We start from the raw sequence: 12,380 nt of genomic DNA on the forward strand, positions 1-12,380 counted from the left end.
GCGTCATTTGGCGTCCACGGCAGATGCCCCATAAAGAGAAGCGGTGCACAGAAGCCAATCGAGGGAGCAAATGCGGCCAAATTACGCAGAACAATTGCTGTTTTTCTGAATTGCTGATGTGTGTCAGCTGACTACACATGCTCTTGTGATCGTCCCTGTACGATATTCTATGGTGGGTGTTCAGTATTCATGTTTTCCTATTTTGCCATTCACACATTTATTCAGTGCTCATCACAAATCACTCACACACACACACAGTTATTCAGCTATTCAGGACCCAAGTCCCAAAGACACTTCTCCACCGGGAACGGAGAGGCCGGGGATCGAACCATTTATATACAGTGAAAAAGGGACATACTGACTTTGAACGTCAGCAACGATCGCTCGGTAGTTTAAACAGCTTATTGATATGAAGTACTTTTATATTCTGTCAAATAGCCTTAATGTGGGTCTATGTATTAAATTAAGATATCAATACTGTGACGTCCAAACAGTGGCTTGTTGGTGATTTTCATTCACCTCCTCCGACACAACGAAGTGAAACGTTTGCCCCTGCATGATCTCCCTTAAAATAAAATATAAACTCAAAGCATCGATACAGGAAGAAGTGCAGAAATATTTCATTGTTAAAAGTTTTTAAAAGGAAAGTGGAGGTTACAGAGGTTTTCTGACAATGACAAACTATACCTTCAACTTTTCATGTAGTGTTGCTGTAGACTGTTGATATAGATGGATGAGAAATGGGTCAAGTCGAAACATGGAACATATATTTTTCTAAAATGTTTTTTCTGTTATTATACGTAGTTCTCATCACTTTGATGTCCACACGTTTATTTTCACAGTAAGTTTGGTTTTAATTAGTTTCCTGTGTTCAACAGTATTTTTCAACCACTGACTGACGGAATAAAAAGTTTAATTTCTTCTCATCATCACTCGTTTTATGTCGTCATTGTGTCAGTTCTATGAAATCTTTTGTTTTGGCTGCAAATTTGAAGTCGTTGAGTCAGAAAACAATCTGAATGAAAGCATCACAGTTTATGTTTGAATGATAAAGAGTCATTCACTGAGACAATAAGAGTCTGAATACGATGAATAACCTGCAAACCTCTCCCGACTTTAGCAGAGGAAGAGCCAGGATTCAAAAGCACATCTCTGGTGTTTGTGAAGAAGTTTTGATCTCCACGCTCGGCTGCTCCGACTTCTTACACCTCAGATTAAACCTTGGCTACGGGTCCTCACAGCATGAACGCTCAAATTATGAAATGGTAAAATCTCAAGCCATGTGTGCTCCATTTAATATTTATCAGCTCCTGAACGCATGTCAGTATTTATTTGTTCCATGCCTCCTTGTATATTCATGACATGAATAATGCCGTGTATGTTAATCAGATGGCAGACCAAGAGCAAAGTTTCAAAGCATCCTTCTGGAAAATCAATCATCTGCACGGCCTCCTTAGCACCAACCGGCTCCAGTGCTCCCCAGACAAGATCAGAGCTGAGGAGTGCAGCGTCTCCGTCTTACATATTGCCGGACTAACCACAGGCGCTGATTAGCAGCATCCCTCCCCCTGATAGATGCTTTGTGCTTGATTTTAATGAACTGATTTGCATTAGTGAGCCTTTCTCCCCTCCCTGTACACTTGCCTCTACTTGCTCTCACGCAGTCTGGCAAACCGGGGCAGAGCTCTCGTGGAGAAAGAAATAAATAAAAAAAATCAGTCAACACATCCATCAGTAAGCAGCCGGCCAGGCGCACTCTGAGCCAAGACAGAAATATTGACAAAATGTCTGCTAGCCATCTTATTATCCTGCCCAGGGCTGCAGTTGGCAAAATAGCACATGCTGGAGGCAGCAGTGGCGGCGGCGATGGTGGTGGTTGGAGTGTGAGCGTGTCAGCGTGTGTGCAGGTTCCACGGGTAGAAATGAGCTAATGTTTGTCGAGTTCGCGACCCTGACGTCCTGTTGTTGTACCGCTGAGCTTCGAGGGCTGCGCCCATCATCTGTGGTATTAGTGTTCCTGGCTGCAATCGTGAAGCTGGAGGCAGATACCAAATGAGAACACGTCTGATAATGAGGGATTCAGTCTCTCGGTCTGTTTTGACAGTAACATGTGGCAACAGGAGCCAGACACCGGTCGCTCGGCTGAGACTACGTCCAGAAAACAACGAAATGAGCTAAACGTCATTGTGAACGGATGCAGAACAGGAGATGGGACCAGGAGCAGGAATGTAAATGTGAATTTAACTTCTGAAATTCACTTTGGTTTGTTTGACCTCGGAACAAAATTAAACACTGGATTCATTTGGACTAATGTTGAATTTGTCTTTATACATGTCGTGTTTTAAATTCCAACATTTAATTGTCCTGTTGCGTCTGTTTGTTGCATGCATCTGTATTGATATGTATAACTTCTTATTTTGGGGTTACTTTATTCATGTGAATCACTCTGCTCTTGAAAAAACCAGCATGAGATCCGCCAGTAAACCGAAAGAATAAAATAAGTACAAGCTAACGAGAATTTCATCTCCGGCTATAACTCATCCATCTGGTAAATTAATTTCCACAAGTCCATGTCGGTACTTTTTTTGCAGAAACTCTAACCTGTTATCGTATCCAAAGATCGGACCAGTCAAAATATTACAATACATTCACGTTATAGTGACGACAGAGTATCTGGCGCAGATTAGCGCAAATAAAAAAGGTTTACAGTCGTGACGTGATGATATGCACTGATCAGACCACACACACATCCTCCTCCTGCGCTGAACTCATTATCAGCTTGACAAGATTCCGCTGGTCACACAATAGTGCAACACGATCTGAAGGAGCAGCTCGCACTGACTCAACGTGGCTGAGGTCACAGTTACTGCTGACTCATGTCACACTGACTTACTGGTGGAATGACATTCTCTGCTTTGGACGTGGGCCACCCTCCCAGAGACGATGACTCATGTGCTGCGTGACTATTGTTTGTCACATGTGGTTTGATATCTTAAGTTTTGTGGAGAGAACAGTCACTGATCTGTCGTGTTCTTTTCTGCCAGAGCTGTTGGAGCAAGCGATGCTGTCGATTTCAAATCCTACACCTGTGAATATGTAGAGCGTCAAAACACGGACGCTTCACAAAAGACGCCTCAGATCACGGGAAAAGGAGAGGCAACGTTTGTTGTTTGTGACTGAACACGTTCAGGGTCATTTTGTTTCCTTGTCATTTTCCAAAATGTTGCTTTTGTAAATCTTGTCTTTCCAAATTTGTATTTTGCACAATGTGGTTATTGTGTGAAAAGTTCTCGAAAAAGTGTTTTCTGAAATGTTGTATTGTGTCATCTAATTGAGGGTTTTTGAAATTTTGTTTAACACAATGTGTTTTTTTGAAAGGTTTTGTGAAACGTTTTTTTCATGTGTTTTGTGAAATTTGTTTTTTTTTGTGATATGCCTCATTCAAAATGTGATTTGTAAAATAATTTATTTTGTGAAAGGTTTTCCTTCAGATTGTATTTTGTGTTTTCATTCTGTTTTGACCCTCAGGGCCACCATACAAAACACAACACGTGCTTTAACATATTCAGGCTTCGCTGTTGCTCCTCCAGACTTAAAGTAAAGTTAAACTTGTCTGGTCCAGTCTGAGGGTGGACGGTTTCAGAAGGTCGTGATCTCGCTGGCTTCAGCTGAAGAACATTTAAATCTCATAGTTATAAATCCCACTTTAACTTGAAGTGTGGATGATGTCCACAGTTTCATTCTGAAGGGAATTGAAACAACATTCCCTCAACATGACAACACATGTGAACAACATGTATGTTCACCTCGGTGGAAGCATCTGAACATGCTGTTTTGACCTATTTGAAAAATGAGTGCCGTCTTTACGTTGCCTTCCCACGATGACCCTGGGTTAGCAGGAAGTGCAGCGGCGATGCTCTTCACACTAAAATAACTTCCTCAGGCTACAACTGAACGGGCAGCATTATTATTCACAGTGGCTATTATAAAATGTTTCCCTCGGCCTCCTTGACATCTTGAACCTTCCTTTCATTAAAACAGAACGGAGGCGGGGGGGGGGTCAAGGCAACATCCAAACAATGAAGAGGTGAAGTGTGCAAGGGTCCACAAATAGCGGCGAGTGGACCAAAGAGAAATGATGGGAAAGTGAACTTGTAGCAGCTACAACAAGTGTTTTGCTGATCTAAACGACAATCTGGCTTAATAATTAAAAAGGCGTCAGCTCAGTTCAAAGTTTGCTCACTGGCTGAAAGGGGAAAATGTTGGATGAAGAATCAGATTAAAACAAGTGTCTTCAAGTATAAATCTTGAGAATAAATAGACATAAAACACAAGCAAAACTGATTATAAAGCAGAAAACATGATGTAACAAAGATAAGATAATATAAAGACGTGGACGTTTCAAATATACATCAAGTTCAACCAACCAGCATCATTTCTTCTCATGCGAGCAGCACAAATGTTCTGTGGAGTCATTGTCAGTTTGCCTGTTTGTCGTTATCAGACTGAAATATGTAAATGACCATTGAAGAGATTGTCGTTTAGTTCGGCACAAACGCTCAGGACCAGAGGACGAACTCCACAGTTTATGATCGTTACCTCTACAGCCCCACGAGCAAGTGCCCATTCCGCTAGCTTCAGCCAAATGTTTCGTAACTTCAGAGGTTTGGCAGAAGACGAGAACTTCTAAATGTGTGTGTGTGTGTGTGTGTCTGTGTGATATTCCTAGAATGGTGGTGGGGGGTTGCACTTTAATGGAGGGTCCCCCAGGTCCTGTTTGCCTGGGGCCCCCCCAAAAATACTCCTGACAACTACTGGATGATGTGCCCTAAAACTTGGAACAGTTCAGGTGCGCTTCAGGATGAACTAGAACCACTTTGATGATACTGTGACTTTTTCCTGCTCCGATATAAATCATGATGTTTTATACCTGTCAGGAAAAAAAAAATGTTTGTTGTCCGTTACAAAAGAGACGAAGGGGCACGAGGAGCACGAGGAGCACGGGGAGCACGGGGAGCACAGCGCCTGGAGTTGAGGAACTGCAGCCCTCATCATTCTGCTGTGATGCTTATCAAAATATCACTTAGGCAGAAGTTTTGCTTCAGTGCCTCAGTCACAGTCACCGTCCGGTCAAAGACGCAGCGTCATTCCTGCTTTATTTAACACAGCCAATCATTTTTTACAAAGCTCTTTAGGTCAGTCTGCTCCTGATTCAATATTTTTGCGCCCTCGTCTTTCATGCTGCATATTCGTTTTTTTTTTACAGAGATCAATGAATCTGTGAATGTCAGTGGGTTATTAACCTCCGAGACCATCGAGAGCTCTCTCCTGCTGCTTCCTCTGCAGAGGTGCACGATTTCAGACGCTCGACTCCACCGTGCAACTCCTCGTCTCTTGAACCCAGACAAGTCTCTGGTAACAACAAAAGGATGGAGTCTACGGCTGATTTTATTACAGCAGAGGGGAGCAGCATTAATTAGGGAGATGTGACCTGAATGATTCTCAGAACTCTCCTCCATTTCCTCTGGACGCCAGTAACACAATTGCATTTTGGGAAGCTGCCAAACGCTGTGGGCATAATTGAAAAATGTAGGGCCTGTTTGATTCCCTGGTCAATGTACAACTGTTGTCTGTACACAGCCGAGAGCTGAGAAGTCTCTACGTCAAACAAATGCAATAAGATGAAAAGCTATCGATTCCTAATGTCGGGGAAATGGTTTGTTGCAACAGCTGCAGTAATGTGATACAGCAGCGAAGGAAATCATATAGAAGCTGCTTCAAAAAACATTAAACCAAACATAAAAACTGATTATGAACAATTGATATTTTTCAGCTATAACATTGGACTTTATAGATTTAAATTATATCTTATAGATTAAAATTAATCAAGGTTAATGGAGTCATTGCCTATAACAGCAAATGCTGGGTGGCTGTTTTCAGACATGCACTAATGGAGGCTCTGTATGTGAGAACACAAATTGTTTGCTAAGACACGCACTGAAGTTTGCATCTTTCTTTGGGACAAGCTAATATTTTAAAAACTGACTCGGCAAAAACTAAACCAAGGAGAAGCAGATTTTTGGTAAAAACCAGAGATGGTGGATGTGATATATACGCATTTAATAATTAAGTTTGTCCCTCAGAGGATGTTCTAAAAATAAAATGGCCTTTATAGAAAAGATTCTCCTGCCCTTCCTTAATGTTTTATCCCCCTGGGTATGAATTGGAACAATTCTGTTGATCCTTTAACTTCCTCTGCCATCATCAGCTCATGTGTGATATTTAGTTTATGCACAAATATCTTCTGACCTACTGACACTCCTTAAACCTGAGCTAGCAAATGTTAGCATGCTAACATCCTTTACCAGGACGCAAACATGGTACTCATCACCAACTCAACATCTTTTAGAAACATTTATTTAACATATACTTTGACTTTTTTGTTCGGTCCATGTCCCATCCCCTAACAGAGGATGTGATATTTATGACGTATACTGCGAACCGTCACCAGGGGGCGAGCAAGATGATTTAGCTTCACTTTTGGGAGCCGTAATGTCGTCCATCTTTATATATAATCTTTAGTTTCCTTGCACAGTTATATCCAAGCAAAACTGATATTTTACAATGAAATATCATTAAGTGAACAAATATAGAATCAAATCAAACTCTGCGAAGTCGATTTGGGAAATCAGTGTCGATAACCTGCCCTAGTTTAGAAATGACCAATGTATATTCTTTCTGTATTAGGATCATCATTAGCACAAGCACAAGCACGAGCTATTCTTCCTGGGGTCCAGTATGTGGAACAGTCAAGAAAAGGTTTAGTTGGTGTTTTATCCAGGTGCTAAAAGGCGCAGTGGAAATTTTGGATGCACCTAAATGAAAAAAAAAAAAAGAGGAACACCAGTGATTTCAAAATAAAAAGTTGGAGCACTGTTGTGATGTGTTAATAATAAACAATCATTTAAAAACTACTGCAGTCGATGGCCACAAGACTACATGTACATCCAGTTCTTCACGTACACAGTCATTCCACTGTGACTAAATTACTTCAGACAGAAGGACGACGCCAAAACAAACAGATTAACTCACAGGGAGGAAACGCTGCTGACAGCGAGACGTAGCTGCAGGTGATGAACAACGAAGAAACAGAAACGCTGCTTTTGAAGCAGCAGACCAGTGGGCAGGGCTGAATCCTGAAGATGGAGAGTAGCCAGATGAAATCCCCCGACTGCCAGAGAAGGGTCTGGGATGAAGAAGTGAATGACTCATGCTTTTTTCTGTGTGTTTGTAAAGCAGACAATACAAATAAAGCTTAGGATGAATTGGACCCACTGTGAAATTTGATTGGGATGAATGGACCTTGATGTTCTTTCTCTCTGTCTCCGATCTCTTTTAATTTACTGGTGTTGTGGAGGATATGGTTCTCATCATTAATCAGCAAGACAAATGAATCCCCTGCTGCCTCGGCAAGCAACACACACACAGAGAGAGAGAGAGAGAGAGGGAGGAAGAGAGGTGGAAGAAGAGAGGAAGGGACGAGGTATATAAATCAAGTCCGCTTTGATTAAATCACCTTTGTCTAGAGGACACGGCTAATAAGATCCATTAGGTTGATATTGGGGATTCTCTTATATTGTGCTAAAATATCAATAAAAAAAGACGCTAAATCATTCAAAATAGTTAATTACGCCCAGGCGATGAAACTCTTTACATTAAAGTGACACTAATTAGTAATGTTCAATTCAAATTACAATCATTTAGAGAGGGAGGGTGATTATTTCCGGGGGATTCTGCTTTTTGAGTGGACTTGATGAAAGCTGTCAGTAAACAAGGGGAAGTATCGAACACATGACGATCAATGTGTTTGTCTGAGGGTGTTTTATTTTCTTAAGCCGGTAATTGTGCATTTTAATTGGGGAAACTGAACATGTTGGTCAGTCACACCCGTCAATGTCATTTCAAAGTTTTCGTGGCTGTGATCCTTTATAAATACTGTATTTTTCTTTGCTGTCGATATCGTGCACTTCCTAATCTGTCCACAGAAAGGCGCTCCGGCACCTGTTTCCCTGCCAGCACTGTTGTTTATGAGTCACAGAAGCAGAGGAGGTTTTTTCAGTGGAGGTCTAAAAGGCAGAATCACTTCTGCAACACATATAAACAGCATTTGCATTTCTCATAGATGAAACTGCAGAACAAAACAAGTCCATCTGCAAACGCCTTTAAAATACAGTCGATGCAGACTCATGGTTTGTACTTGAACACAACAGAAAACGCAAACAACACATTCTCCACGTGACACAATTTAATTAATTCAATACGAGATCACATCACCGCTCACAAAATGTGCTTCACTGACACCAACACGTGCACACACTGCCCCAGTGCAACAGAAGACCACGTCCACGCTTCGCCTCTGTGCACCAGTTGCACGGTTTTGGTCGGAGGTCATGGGAAAGCTGTCACCCTCAGTATCCCCCTCATCTGACAGGAGATCTCTTCTGATCCCACAAATCTTTCGTTCTAAATGGCATCAACCGTGAAGAAGAGAAAACCAACTGCTTAACTGGAAAGACGGAACAAAACCGTGAGCCAACCATTGGCTCAACCTGTTAACAGGCCACTCAGACCTGGAGAAACTCATTTCATTAACTTTGGGATTTATTTGTTTTTTGTTATCTCATGTCTTATTGTCTACGCTCTTTGTGTGTTGTTGATCGATATATAAAGTTAAAACATTAAAGTTAGGTTTGTGGTAACAGAGACGGTCAACATCCCAACTACTAACCAATCACATCATTAGAAAACTAGAGCCCTTGATCTACAGGATACCGACAGCGACATAAATCTATTTTCTTAGAGTGGAATCCTTTCGTGATTCCAGACTTTTGTCAACCCAGGTTTTAAAGCTTATGATGGAGTTCATCACACTAAATAAAAACACCCAGGCATTGTCACTATCACAAATCCTCAGAGGGTCGCGGGAGATGGACGACTCCGCCTCTGTCACACGAACGCCCTCACAGCTGGATAAGACGTCAGAGTCAACTGAGACGAGTGATAACCAGCTTCCAAGTGAAGATTCTCCAGGCTCTAAAAAAAAAAAACACATCCCAAGTACGTTGGAGTTCGTAGTACAGGCCCCCGATGTGTAAGTGAAACACAACAACATTGTAAAAACAGTGAAAAAACAAGAGCTGCCGTTTATGACATTCATTATTTAAAATCTCTCATGGGAAGATAAACAGCTCCACGGTTGCATTTAATTAAAACCAAATTCTGTATATTTTTACCCTTATTGCATATTATTACTTGCATAATTTTTTTATTTTGTTGTTTGTCATGGTGCCACTATTCCTGGAGGGCAACAAAACAAAGCAAAAAAATAAAAAAAATGAACTAAACAGTGGGTTGAAGTGAAGAAAATGAGCTTTGTTCTGCAGCAAAGAGAAAATCTCATAAATTAGAGAGTAGTGTTACTGCACATAAACAGAAACACTCGAATGTGGACGTGGATTATGTGCCTCCTCCTCCGTGTGTGTCAACTGAAGGAGCTGGAGCTGTGCACCATGCTGTGATGGCGTCTGATGCCCATGTTGATTTTTGTTTTTAAGAATACAACAGGTCTCATCGTAAACACGACCTTGAGCTTCCTGCAGCAGCTCACAACATGATTGGCTGGTTTGCTCAAAGGTATTTAGACAAACTTCCTGTGAGAAGGGACACGATTCTTTAGAGGACGACATAATTCATCACAAGACATATTAAGTCCACAGGACCGGATTAAACACGGTGACGTCTTAAATACTCAAACACAGAAAAGACAGTGACTTAACTACAGTCTTATGTCTCCAGCACGGATCTGAACCATGATCCTTTAGCTCTATTGAGAATTTCAGTTAGCAACAGCGCCCCCTGTAGCCACATCCATCCATCAATCATCTGCTCCACTTATACTTTGAGGGTTGAGGGGTCAGTCCAAGCAAATATAAGGGCGACATATACCTAACTCTAATGTGCACGTCTTTGGACTGTGGGAGGAACCTTAACAAAACTAAAGCTAACACACTGAGAGGCCTCGGCCGGAAAACCGGGATCCAAACCAGACATGGAGATAAATTCAGTTGGGCTCCACCTCAGAGCGCTTAAGTGTCATTCATATAGAGAAGCTACCCCGAGCTGAAGCTGAAGCACAACTGAACCGTGGATATTACCCATGATCCCTGGCTTCCTGAACCAGAAGCGCTGCAACAAATCCACCAAACTTCTTCATATCTCATAAAGTTTCCTGTTGAATATTAGAAATAATCTCTGTTTTTCTAAGAACAAGAACAAGAACAGCAAGAACAGACGTTCAGGGGGGAGGAGTGAGAATGAAAGAGGAAACCTTCTCCATAATCACAGTCACTGATCTCATTTTCAAGCTGTTTTTAAAAAAATACACAATTTCATTCAGTTGCAAGATGCAGTGTAAGAATATCCCTGTCACCGCCCCCCCCCCCCCCCACACTTCTCTATAGAAGAAGAGAAGACATTGAGCGAAACTTGCAATATTACGTAACACCACACATCAGCAGCAGCTATGACCTGAAAATGACACATTTGACACAGTGTCAACAGGTTTTTGAATTTTTTAGTTTTGCAGAGACAGCATTCGCCGCCGGGCTGCTGGACCCTGTATACTAGTCATTCTCTTTAGAAACCTGCGCCTGCTTTGTTAAAGAAAAGCAGTCAGATGATCAGAATTGTTTAAACAAACCCCAGCTCGCCCCCCTGCAGGTGTCGATGGCCCAAAGATCTGAATCCAAACTCGTCAGAGCTTCATCCTACCAGTCACAAACAGCAATTATCTGTCACCTCAGGAATCAGGAGACGCTGCCCACGTCCTTCATTAGTGTCTTTAAACCAAGTGCTGCCGTCACTCAAGCAATCAGCACATATACAATCTTACCTAATCAAGACAAACAGCTCACTCAGACGTCTCCTGGAGATGACGAACGTGCGGTGAACGCAGCAGACGACCGGGGGGAGGAGGACAGAGCAGACAGTGAGGAAGTGACATCACACAGGAGCGAATCTGGAGATCAGGAAAGTTTGCATTTATTTATACTGATGAGACCCTGGTGATGTTTAATGCACAAGACTTCTGCACCACGAGAGAATACTGCGAAGATTCTTCATGGGAAGTAATGTATATCCACAGGATGATAAAAGCTTTTTCAATAAAAAAGGAGGAATAACGACAAAGAGTCAGTCGCTCCTTCAGAAAAACCCACAAGAAACTAAAACTGAAGAACGGGGCCCGTTCAGAAGGTCAGTTAATGACTCATCTAATAAGACGGAGGGAAAACTGTGGTTGGCTCCAGTAATAGTGTCTTTGTTTAAAAGAATCACATTAATATACAAAAGAAAATTTTACAACAACAAGTGAAAAACCTTAATATTAAAACATAATTACCTGGAAAACCGTCCTTTCCTCCGGTTGGAGACATGAATCTGACTGGAATCTATAAAGATTCATCATTTTAAAGGGAATAAAGGTCTGTTCGAAACAATCACTCCCAGTTTTAGTCCGTCACAAAACAGAGAATCAAAGAAAGTGCATTTAAATAAATGTTTAACAAAACTTCTCCAGCTACTCCAGAGTTCAAATATTAAAGTCATACTAAAGAAAAAAAGGATCCAAACAAATCAAACGAACAAAGCTGAGCTCATGTGCTTCCTCTCTCTCAGGTGGGACTCAGGCACCCACGCCCCACCCCTTTTTATAGACCCCGCCCCTTACCTGCACTTCCTGTTTCCTTCCACACCTCGACTGCTGCATCTACTTTCATATTTTGTGTTTTTTTTTTTATTCATGGAAGGAATATATCCAACAACCTTCATCCATTTCCCTTATTAATAATGTCAGGAGAGACATTTATAATCCGACATATACCATTTATATAGAATCGTAAGAAAACAGGCACAGACCGCCGTGCAGAGGTTTTGTGCTACATTACGATCATATGAAATAAAGAAAAACGTAAAAAAAGTCAAATTGATCCACTGGGCACAAATTGCTGTCGAAAAAACAAGACAATCATAACACTCGCTGAATGGCAGAGAGCAATTTAATGCTGGAGTCAAACAGACAAATGTCTCAGTGCCGTTTTAAGTGGCTGTGATTTCAAATAACAATGACAACGGCTCAGAGGACGGAGCCGCGGCTGAATGGAAGCTGATGTCTGAACAAAAAAGTGACAGAAAGGTGTCGCACAGTGATGTTTAAAGAAATGGTTTTATTCAGTCGCACAGACAAAAGTGCGTGAATGTGAAATAAGAACAACGCGTCAATTCTTCATGAGTTAATTAGTCTAAAAGTCGTAGTGATGCTCTGC

General features: G+C 41.6%; 1 long non-coding RNA gene across 1 annotated transcript; it reads right to left on the reverse strand.

Annotated features, from left to right (window-relative positions):
- Positions 1–8,287: 8,287 nt before the first annotated feature.
- LOC109635652 (uncharacterized) lies at positions 8,288–11,752 on the reverse strand. Its single transcript, XR_002203146.2, has 3 exons — positions 11,459–11,752; positions 10,952–11,077; positions 8,288–9,093 (listed from the first exon to the last, which is right to left on the reverse strand). It is a non-coding gene; the product is annotated as an uncharacterized lncRNA (long non-coding RNA).
- Positions 11,753–12,380: the final 628 nt, after the last annotated feature.

Source organism: Paralichthys olivaceus, chromosome 15 (genome assembly GCF_024713975.1).
Source record: "Paralichthys olivaceus isolate ysfri-2021 chromosome 15, ASM2471397v2, whole genome shotgun sequence".
Classification (NCBI taxonomy): domain Eukaryota; kingdom Metazoa; phylum Chordata; class Actinopteri; order Pleuronectiformes; family Paralichthyidae; genus Paralichthys; species Paralichthys olivaceus.